Here is an 11,279-nt window from a genome sequence, read left to right on the forward strand (position 1 = left end):
GTAGAGGTTTTATTTACCAAAATCTTAAGAAAGTGTTTTACAATAGGGTTATGTGAACGGTAAATAAATTTTTTTTTGCTTGCATTCATCCAAGCATCTATTCACCCAATGATATTATTTATTGAAGCCGAATTAGTGTTTTGTTGAAGCTATACTTGTATTTTATCTAATCAAATAATTGTGTTTCACATGTGTAAGGAATGTAATAAAATGAATAAAATACATATACGAAGGCTAAAAAAATGAAATGCAAAGCTAGACAATTTTTTTCTACCACGGTCATCAGTCCATGAATTAATTGGTCAAACATGCGTCCATGATATTGAAAGTACAACCAAAAAATATATAGTAAAGATGATAATCTTACCAAAAAGTGGTTCAACACACACATTACCAATCTGCATAATCTCCTCAAATGACTTAGAAATAAAAAAGCATTTTTAAAAATTGAGGCTCATTAACTTCAAATATTTGTGTGCTTGAAATCATCTTAATGTGGTATGCATGATTTGTAACTGGATTGCGAGGCCGATTTTGCCTCACGAGAAAATTGCGTATACGAAAAATACCCCCTTCCCTAATTAGTGCACCAAACCTTGCGTGTAGAATTCGTGGAATAGTTGCTTGAATCTTTATGCCTGAACACAATAAAAGGCCATAGCTAATGATTTCATATAACTTGCAAAAATATAACTAAAAAGCAAAAAACAATGTACCATTCGATCGTGAAGAACACATTCTAAACTCGCGATATTAGTTCTGTCTCTAGGAGCGGCAATTTCATAGACATGGATGCAACGAACTTTGATAATCGAATTAGTTTTCGTTGGTTGTAGATCATCGAGCAAGGTGTGGCATGGTTCCATGATATCAATCTGCTACTCGTGGGAAGAACAAAAAGATGAAGTTTGAGCTGTATAAGGTAAGTAGGTATATGTGGGTAGATCAAATGTCATATTTATAGGGCAAAATATTTTTATGATATTTAACTTATCTAAACTTAAAAGTAATTTATTTATATCTTTGAATAAAATTTCAATATCAGGAATAAGTAGTCTGCTATATGAACAAATATTTAATGTAAGATTTAAAGTGATGATAATTATATTTACAAATAGCAGCCATAGTTATCATTTGGAAAAAAGTAACGACAATTCAAATTATCTTAAATAAATGATATGGCTAAACATCAATATAGCGTTTTTAAAAAATTGCCGGCTAATCTAATAATAATGTAATCATAGCTTTCTAACCTTTCATTTTCTATATTAATGCACACTATTTTATAAAAATTAAAATTCATCCCCTAACTTATGCGGCTCTTCTCAAACTCTTCACATTCTCCACTTAGGTTAAAATTAAATTTGGCAAATTATTATATTGTTGTAAACAGTTAGTATAAGATGTGCATTTGATGCACACCATGATGATGAGAGTTATTTTTTAGACAATTAATATAGAGTAATGGCTATAATGCAGTGACAAATGTTGATACACACAATGATGGTGGGAGTTATGTTTTGGACAATTAATATGCAATAATTAGAAAAATCGGTTCACATGCCTTCTCATAATCACAAAAGATGCAAAATCCAATCTTTTTGAGAGTCTCGACAATTTTATAAACAATTTCTAACACTAAAATTTACATTATATATAAATATAGACCACAAAATTGAAAGTGCAACTTTATTTATTCAATCCTAAATGTACAACCCAATGACATAGTAAATGGAATTTCATTCTAGCAATCTTTTTTAGTGCCTCGACAATTTTATAAACAATTTCTACCAAACACTAAAATCTAGTACATTATATAAATATAGACCACAAAATTGAAAGTACAACTTTATTTATTCAATCCTAAATGTTCAACCCAGGACGTGGAGTAGTAAATATAAATTTCATTTGTAGCATCAAGAATTGTAATTCCATAATTGCCCCCAAAACTCTCCTTGGTAATTCCATAAATACCCCCAAAACTCCTCTTTTATATATGTATAGATTAGTGTTTGATTTTAGCTTGATATTTCTGCATTCCTACAAATTGATTATTTGCCATTCCATTGAATTTTTATACAGTAACAAAAAAAAACATGAAATGGGTCCAGAATACAAAGCACACAAATTGGAGTCGGGATGTCAAATAGGAGAAAATATTCAGTGTTCCTTCCACACCACCATGGCACCATGAGATGGTGTGTCCAACTAATTATTTATTGACAAATAGGAATTTAAAAGAGCACACATCCAACTAGACATACAATTATTTAGGAAACATTATTATACCACTTTTATAAAAATTTGCATAGTCCAAATATGGATATATTTATTTTCAGCTCTATATATGTTTCATATTTATATACACATAATATAATAATAATATCCCATATGTACCGCAATAAAAAAATATAATCTTACAACATTTCATTAGTAGCAGTATTATTTTATATGATGTTCTTTCTTTTATTTATTTACACAAATAAATATGTGTATGTATATAACTAAAAATTTTACTACATAAAAAAAAATCTATGACTGTAATGTAATTTTTCTATCTTTTTTCTGCATATAAACGATAATATATAAACTCAAATAGATTAATATGCAAATAAATTAAATTACGGTCATGCTTTATATGTATATATATCATATTTATTCATAATCAATCAGAAAAAATATAACATACCCATAAAAGAATACCCGCAAGTGTTAAATAGCAACATTTTATTTTTTTTTATCAACGGTACATATAAGTTATTATTATTATTATTATCATTATTATTATTATTATTATGGGTAATATATACATACATATATTTATTTATGTATATAAAAATAAAAAATAAAAATCATACACATCAAATAATATTAACAAAATGATGTAGGATTACTTTTTTTTATTGCGGTACATATTGGATATTATTATTATTGTAAGTGCAAATATAAATACGAAGTATATATAGAAGCTGAAAATATATTGATAATGTTCATATTTATATTATGCAATTTTCCATAAAAGTGGTATAATGAATGTTTCCTAAATAATTATATGTCTAGTTGGATTAGAGCATCCGCAACGCGGGCTCGATTTTGGCTCGGTCTCGTCTCGACGAGACGAGCCAGCATCGAGTCAGCGTTACGAGGCTCGTCTCGTCTCGACGAGACGAGACATCTCGTCACGTGACGTGACACGGCGAGGCCGGCCTCGAGCTGGCGAGACGACGCGCGCGCCCACGTGGCGCGCGCTGGAGCGTTGCGTGACGCCCACTCGCCGGCCCGCGAGTGGGCGTCGTAATTATGACGTAATAAATTTTTTTTTTTTTATAAATTCGAAAAAATCGAATTTAATAAAAAAAAAATTCAAACGGTCAAATGACCGTTGGGGACCAAACGGTCGAATTTTTCAATTTTTTTTTTTTTTTTTTTTTATAAATATACTCCACACTTCATTCACCATTTTACACACAAACACAACTTTCATTCCTCATTCCTCTTCCATTTTACACACAAACACTACTCTCAAATTGTTGAAAAAATGTCCGGCGATGGAAACTCCAGCGGCGGTGGCTCCGGCGGGCGGCGCTCCGTCGGGTTCGACTTGAACTCGTTCGACGATTGGGCGAGCATGTACAACTGTTTGGGTACTCCCGGTTCGTCGCCGGGCACCCAAGGCTCGACCACCCCGCCGGCGTACCAAACACCACATTTTGATGTGGATGCATACTATCGTCTCTCCCCCCCCAGAGGTACGGGCAATCGCCGGGATTATCCCAAATTCCGGAGAATTTTTTGGCGCCTGATCGCAATTTGCCCGACTGGCCAATCGGTAGAGGCTCCGGCTCCGGCTCCGGCTCCGGCTCCGGCAGGATGAACCTCAGTCTCGGCGTCAATGCCGAGGAGGAAGAGGAGGCAGCGGCTGCAGAGGTTGGTGGAGACGGCAGCCGGCATGCATACAGCCAAGCTGAGACGTTGGCTCTGTACGACGCTTGGATCAGCGTCTCGTACGATCCTGTCGTCGGGAATCAACAAAACCACATGTGCTTTTGGGAAAAAGTCACCGGACTTTACAACGCCCGAAGGCCGACAAATACCGTCCCCCGCAACGTGAAGATGCTCCGCAGTCATTGGGAGCGAAGCGACAAAGATGTCAAAAAATTTTGCGCGATATACAGGGAAGAAGAGGCGAATTATCAGAGCGGAGCCAGTGGAGCCGACATTCTGAGAGCGGCGATGCGGGTCTTCAAAGACGACGTCGGCAAAGATTTCAAGCTTGTCGATGTTTGGTCGCAAGTCCACCACCTTGACAGGTGGGCTGGCGGTGTCGAGTCGGCCTCGGGCTCGAAACGCACGAAGCGCACGACGCGTGGCCACTACTCGTCTAGTGATGGCGGCGAAGGCAACACCTCACGTGAGGGCACGCCAATCGATGATGCAGGGGGGTCTTCTTCCGGTGCACGACGTCGGCCGCAAGGGACCAAGGCGGCGAAGGCGGCTAGAGCCAGGGGGAGAGCGAGAGCGAGAGGGATGGGCCGCGGCGGACCAAGCCAGGCGGGCGAGGGCTCGGGCTTCGGCACGGGCACGGGCTCGCACACCCTAATGTCCATGTACCTAGTCGCCACGATGGCGAACCTCTCAAAAGTGAATCCTGGCCAAGTTGCCGCCCATATGGCCGGAATTGAGTATATGAGAGCTCAACTTGGTATAGTTGTACCGCCGACTTCGGGGGATGATGATTCGCCGGCGGAGTAGTTTTTTTATTTTTTAGGATTTTAAATTATGTACTTTTTTCTATTTTTTAGGCTTTTTTTAAGTTGTAATATTTATTTTATTTTAATGAAGTGTGTTTTTATTAATTGAGTTTGTTGGAATTAAAAATAAAAAATGAAATTGAATGAATAGTTAAGAGATGGTTAAGAGATTGTTAAGAGATGGAGGGTTGCAGGTGCTGTCTCTTAGTTAAGAGATGAGCTGAAAAGTACAGTGGGGCCCATGAATAGTTAAGAGATGAGACGGTTAAGAGACGGATAAGAGATAGCGTTGCGGATGGCCTTAGTGCTCTTTTAAATTCTTATTTGTTAATAAATAATTGGTTGGACACACCACCTCATGGTGCCATGATGGTGTGGAAGGACCACTGAATATTTTCTCGTCAAATAGGGACAACACAGCAGCCCGTGTGGGTGTTGCATCGCGTCAACCCAGTTCTATTAGCACAATTTATTAACACTGCAGCCGAGGAAAGTGATGCACAATTTATTAGCACTAAAATAATTGTCAGATAATTCGAGTATACATAAATGTAAGCACATGAAATTGATTATTGAATCACAAGGAATAAAATTGCAAACTGGTTTTCATATAGCGAGGGTCATATATTATTTCGAAACACAAGGTTTATGGTTTGATTTCATTAAAACTAGACAATAAACAAGTAAATAAAAATAGAGTAAATAAACAAAGTGGTAAAGAATCAGGCAACAGAGGAATTCCATAAATATGATTTCTCTACTTTAGCTTATAAAATAACAATTAATATATCTAAATCGCGAGAACATAGTTAATATAGAGAATCACACAACTATTTTCAAATAAGGGAGAAAGTAGATTACATAGCTTAAGGTCGTCAATGAAAAACATGCAACTCCAAATAGTTCATAAGACCATAGAGAATCCCTTACTATTAGTTTACCCTTTTGGAGATATTTACTATCGCGTTATAAAGTCTATCCTCTCTAGATTCTGCACATACCATTAAATCATGCATTCATTGGTTGTCAATCCGTCAGAAGCATTTTCGCACAAAACGAAACAAAGTAAATGACGTAATTCGATATTAAAATCGAAACTTATATAAACATGAAGAGCTATTATCAATCACTAGAAATTATGCAGTTAAGCTATCCATAGACAAAGTAGCAACACACATATTTAAAAATTAGACATGAAATAACAACTAGTAAAATCATAAAGTTGAATAAGAAGCTTTTTCGTATTCTCTTGCCTTGATCATAGCTCCAAGTTGATGAATAGATGGAAGATAATAAAAATATAAGGAACTGGAACTTGAATTCTGGACCTCTTCAATGATATATGGGGAGTATTCAAAGACTTGGAGACCTATTATTGACTTGATAATAACTTCAACTCCCAAAGGCGAGTGCAGGAAATTAAATGTCTCTATTAACTTGGAATGGAGAGAGTAACTAAATCCAAACATAACAAAAGTGATCAATTTCTACTACATTTAGTTTAGTACATATTCAGCATATGAAATCTTAGCAAATTCTAGACATAGTCTAAATTTCTTCTCATTATTCAACTTCCGTTGATTTTTTCTTTTCTTTTCATTTTTTTCAACCTCTCTTTTGTTTATTCTGTGCATCATTTCTTTTCTTTCATGTCCATGATGTTAATTAAATTATAATTTTTTTTTTGTATTATTTTAGCACACTTTTTAAGGTGAAAAACAGATTCATTTTGATATACTGTAGGAAAAAAGATCAAGCTCTAAGAGAGAGCAGAGAAAAAAAAAGAGGTCTGAATTTAAATAGTCAGTATGCCAAGATTAATATCATATGCTTCTACATGGTCACTATTGCATTCTTCTTTGAAAGAGATTCGTGTGGATATCTTGCATGCCTCAATCATAGTCCCATAGAAGAAGATATGATTGTTTTACGAAGACTGCGCATTGTAGTTAAAAAATGCGTCACCCGAGCTTTTTTGAACCAGAAACGCCCCACCGGGTAATTTGGGTGTGTCGCAAGTCAAAAAAATCGCATCGGTCGGGTGTTTTCGGAGCCAAAAATGCCTAATCGGGGATTGGGCAAAATGTGTCTGGACCTGTTTTTCAAGCCCTAACTATTTAAATAGCTAGGGCAGGACTCCTGAACAGACTTTTGGCAGTTCGAACACATTTTTCCGTGAGAATTTGAGCCTGGAAGCCACATTTTGAAGAAAGGGAGCAAGACTGAAGTTCCATCCACCCAAGCCTTGTCCCCCATGGTATCTTAGCTTATTTCCATGTTATTGTGACCACCATGGGTGGCTAGAGCTTGAGATTACTCCTAATGTATAGTAGGGTTGTTGAACATTAACTTAGGGTTTTTCAAAGAGTAAACTTGGGAACTGCCTTAATTATAATGTCTCTTTAACTTAGAATTTTTTAAGGAGTAAACAAATATAAGGAACTCTCATGCTAGAATAAAAGTTAATCTAAAGCCTACTATGCGTCTTGTAGGGGTGATATGTTAGTAAGTAGAGCTACCCTATCTTAGGTGCATAATTCCTCAATGTTCAGCTTCGAGCAAATGTAAAATCAACAGGATCCCTAAAAGTATGGGAAAAGTAATTATGAAATACGAGTCATATGAAAAAGCAATTAGGAGTAGTTCTACCCCTTTGTTATGTTATTCTCAAGTTTACTTTCTCGATCTTTTTGCTTGAGTCATTTTTCTAAACCTATAAAACCACAAATTTACCGTTTTTCAGTAGTTTTAATTAGTTTTAACAATTAATCTCTTTCATGTCGGTTCGACATCTTTTGTCTACATTGCACGCCTGTATACTAGTAGAATTGGTATTTTTAAAGATTTATAACTTGTTGTAAGAACTTAATTTATACCCTAAAAATCACAAGTTTTTGTTGCTATTACCGAGAAAGGCGTTAGTTGTTTGGACTGTGAGTTTTTATTTTTGGTTTTTTCTGATAGCAGGAGTAAAGCCATCAATTATTAAAAACAGATTTTATGCTAAAACACTTTCTTTACTATACACACGATTATTAGGACTAATCCCGGAGTTGTCGAGGTTCTCACTTCCAGTAGAGGGGTGACATCGTGCCAACTGAATCCCTTACTTGCTTTGATTTATACTATTGTGTTGTGCTTGATATTTATTCTAGTACATGTTTGCATGATCAAATGGTTTAGCCGAATTTGGTACCTTGAGTTCAGTGAGACAGAGGCTGAGGGGTTTGATTCAGAGAGTTCAGATTCAGAAGAGATATTGTTGCTAGCAGAAAACATGAACGGTAGGGAGATCAATGAGTTGGAAGAGAATTCTGTATTTTTTCAAAGTGGCTGATGATTATCGAGATGTTTTTCATCTGTTTAATTATTGAATGATCTCAGTTTTGGGAGAAGAGTGATGAAGCCTGTAGCCTGAATTTATTCTATGAGCTAACAAGTAACTACAAGCTGCAAGGAGTGCCACACGATACATTTTCGCTTTCTCTCTACAGGAAAAGGAACGATTATGGTATGATTCCTTATCGGGGTACAAGATTGCTACATTTGAGGAGATAAGAAAAAGTTTCTGATTGAGTTCAACTCGCCGGAGAGTTTGGACAAGTTGAGAGAAGTCATCCACAACTTTCAACAAGATGATAGTGAAAGCTTCTCCAATGCATGGTATCAATTCTCAGCTTGCTTTGAAAGTGCCCAAGTCATGGATGGCTCCAAACAAGGACAAAGAGTTGCACAAATTCTACAAAGGTCTTACTTGTGAGGATGTGCGTTGGATCAATGCCACGAGCAAGGAAGGCTTGAGAACGATATCCTTTGATCAAGTGAGAGAACTACTCGAGACTCAAACGGCAGCACAAAACATGGCATAGCTCACTAATGTCTCAAAAGACTGAAGATGAAATTGTCCTTTTGAAAATAATGAAGCTCGCCAACGTCCACCTCTAGTTAGCTGACCAGTCCATTATCAAACCTAGAGGTATTGTGGAAGATCTCCCCATTAAAGTTGATAAGTTCATTATGTATGTGGACTTTATGACTTTGGACATAAAGGAGGATAAAAACATGCCTATTATGTTTGGACAACCAATCTTGGCCACGGGCAACGTGACTCTCCAATACTATGACTTTTAGAGTCAATGGAGAGGAGGCAACTGTCCATGATAAGTACAATACTACGACTCCCAAACAAACTTTTGGCGGCTTGAACACATTTTGCCGATAGAATTGAGCTTGGAAGCCACACTTTGAAGAAGGAGAGCAAGATTGAAGCTTCATCCATCCAGCCTTGTCCTCATGATATCTTTAACTTATTTCTAGTGGCGGATTCAGGATTTTTTATTTGGGGGTGCAAAAAATAGCTATAGCCAAAATTATGCCGATCTTTTACTCACAATTTAATCGTATTTTTTTATAGTAAACATCATTGTATATAAAAATGAGGGTTGTTATATTTATATTCTATAGATGATTATTTACACATGATAGAGAAATAATAAAGATAAAATAAATACTACATTATAAGAGAATTAAACAATGTTTTATAAGAATAAATTAAATATATTAGAAGTTATGGATGTATAAGATACAAAAAGATAAAATAATTATATGATTTCAAAAAATTAAATTATTTTACAAGAAAATTGAAAAACGAAAAAATTAAATAAATACATTTGCAAACTAATTATACACTAGATGCATTATAAATCGAATGTGAAAATATAAAATAAAAGTATAGATTGTTACAAGAAAATAATTAACATAGTAAATATGCTAAAAGAATAACAATATTGATATTGATGAAAACTAACGAAAAGAAAATAAATGAATAGATTGGTACTAGAAAGTAATAAACAGAGAATATAGGCTAAAGAGGATAAAAACATTGGTGTAATATACACTTGAAAGAGAAAAAACTAGAGTTGACAAGACTCGAACCCGCATCATGCGGGTGGCAAGGATTACTGCCTACCACCCCTTTGTCCTAACGTAGATCCGCCACTGTTTATTTCCTTGTTAATGTGACCACCATGAGTTGCTAGAGCTTAGCATTACATTAATTTATAGTAGGGTTATTGAACATAAACTCCTTTAATTTAATTTTTATGATTTCATTTTCTTATTAGTTTTTATCTTTGGAGATTATTTTTATCTGTGTTGAGCGTAGCAAGAAAATTTAATTTGGGAATTGTCTTAATTCTAAAGTCTCTTTAACATAGAATAAGGAGCAAATAAAGATAAGGAAGTTTCGGTCAATAATAGAAGCTAATCTAAAGCTTACTATGCGTCTTGTAAGAGTGATATGTTAGTGAGTAGAACTTAGGAGACATGATAGCGAGTGTAAAATCAACATGTCCCTAAAAGTACAAGAAAAGTAATTATGAAATAGGAGTCATGTGAAAAAGCAATCTGAACCAAATTAGAAGTAGTTCTCCTATGTTGTGTTATTCTCATGTTTATTTTCTCGATCTTTTTGTTTGAGTCATTTGTCTAAATATATAAAACCATAAATTTACCGTTTTTTAATAGATTTAGCAATTAATCTCATTCTTGTGGGTTTGACACCTTTTGTACTACATTGCACGTTTGTATATTTGCAAAAGTGGTTTTTTAAGGGATTCATATCTTGTTTTATGAACTTAATTTATATTTTAAAAGTTATAAAAATTACAACAATACACAGCATTACTTTTTTTTTTCTTTATACTTTATCCCTCCAACTCTTTTCACATATAATCTATACTTCCCAAGAGAGTGTTTGAATATCCCCTTTAATTAACTTGCAAATAATAAGACGTAATAGAGTTAAAGTGGTTAGCTAAGGAATTTATGAAATACAAATCATTATTATGGATATAAAGTAGCTAAGTAGGGATATAATCTATACTTCCCAAGAGTGTTTGAATATCTCCTTTAATTAACTTGCAAATAATAAGACGTAATAGAGTTAAAGTGGTTAGCTAAGGAATTTATGAAATACAAATCATTATTATGGATATAAAGTAGCTAAGTAGGGTGATATAATTTCATCTTTTATCATTTAAATCACCATGTAGATATAAGCATACAAGGACTATGAAATGCATCCACACCAAAATGAATTAAAAGTTTGCATCTCACAATGTATAAAGCATGATTCAAGGCAAACAATACATTCATTACTCATGTACTGCATTTTTACCTACTTTTTAAATCATTAGCCAAGAAAACTTAAGTATGAAAGAATTTTAACGTCATAGGCAATTCAGTATCTCTAAAGCACATAAATTCTTTGTTCTCTATCATGCTCATTAGGATTTCAACCTTCTGGTCTATTAAAGCAAAACCTAAACCAAAAGCTAAAACCAACCAAAACTATTTCAAGCAAAATAAAATTAACTACTTAAACTAAGAATCTAAACAAACTAAAATATTTATTTCTTAATTTTGATGCTAAAAAATATCTCAAAACTAATAAAATGAAAGAAAAAGTATAATTTTAGATAAAGTAAAAATGAAGTCATTGTGATTCATCTAGAGTATATTTGAAAT

Source organism: Salvia hispanica, chromosome 5 (genome assembly GCF_029641045.1).
Source record: "Salvia hispanica isolate PSC_SH4W2 chromosome 5, Shi_PSC_v1, whole genome shotgun sequence".
NCBI classification, from domain to species: Eukaryota; Viridiplantae; Streptophyta; class Magnoliopsida; order Lamiales; family Lamiaceae; genus Salvia; species Salvia hispanica.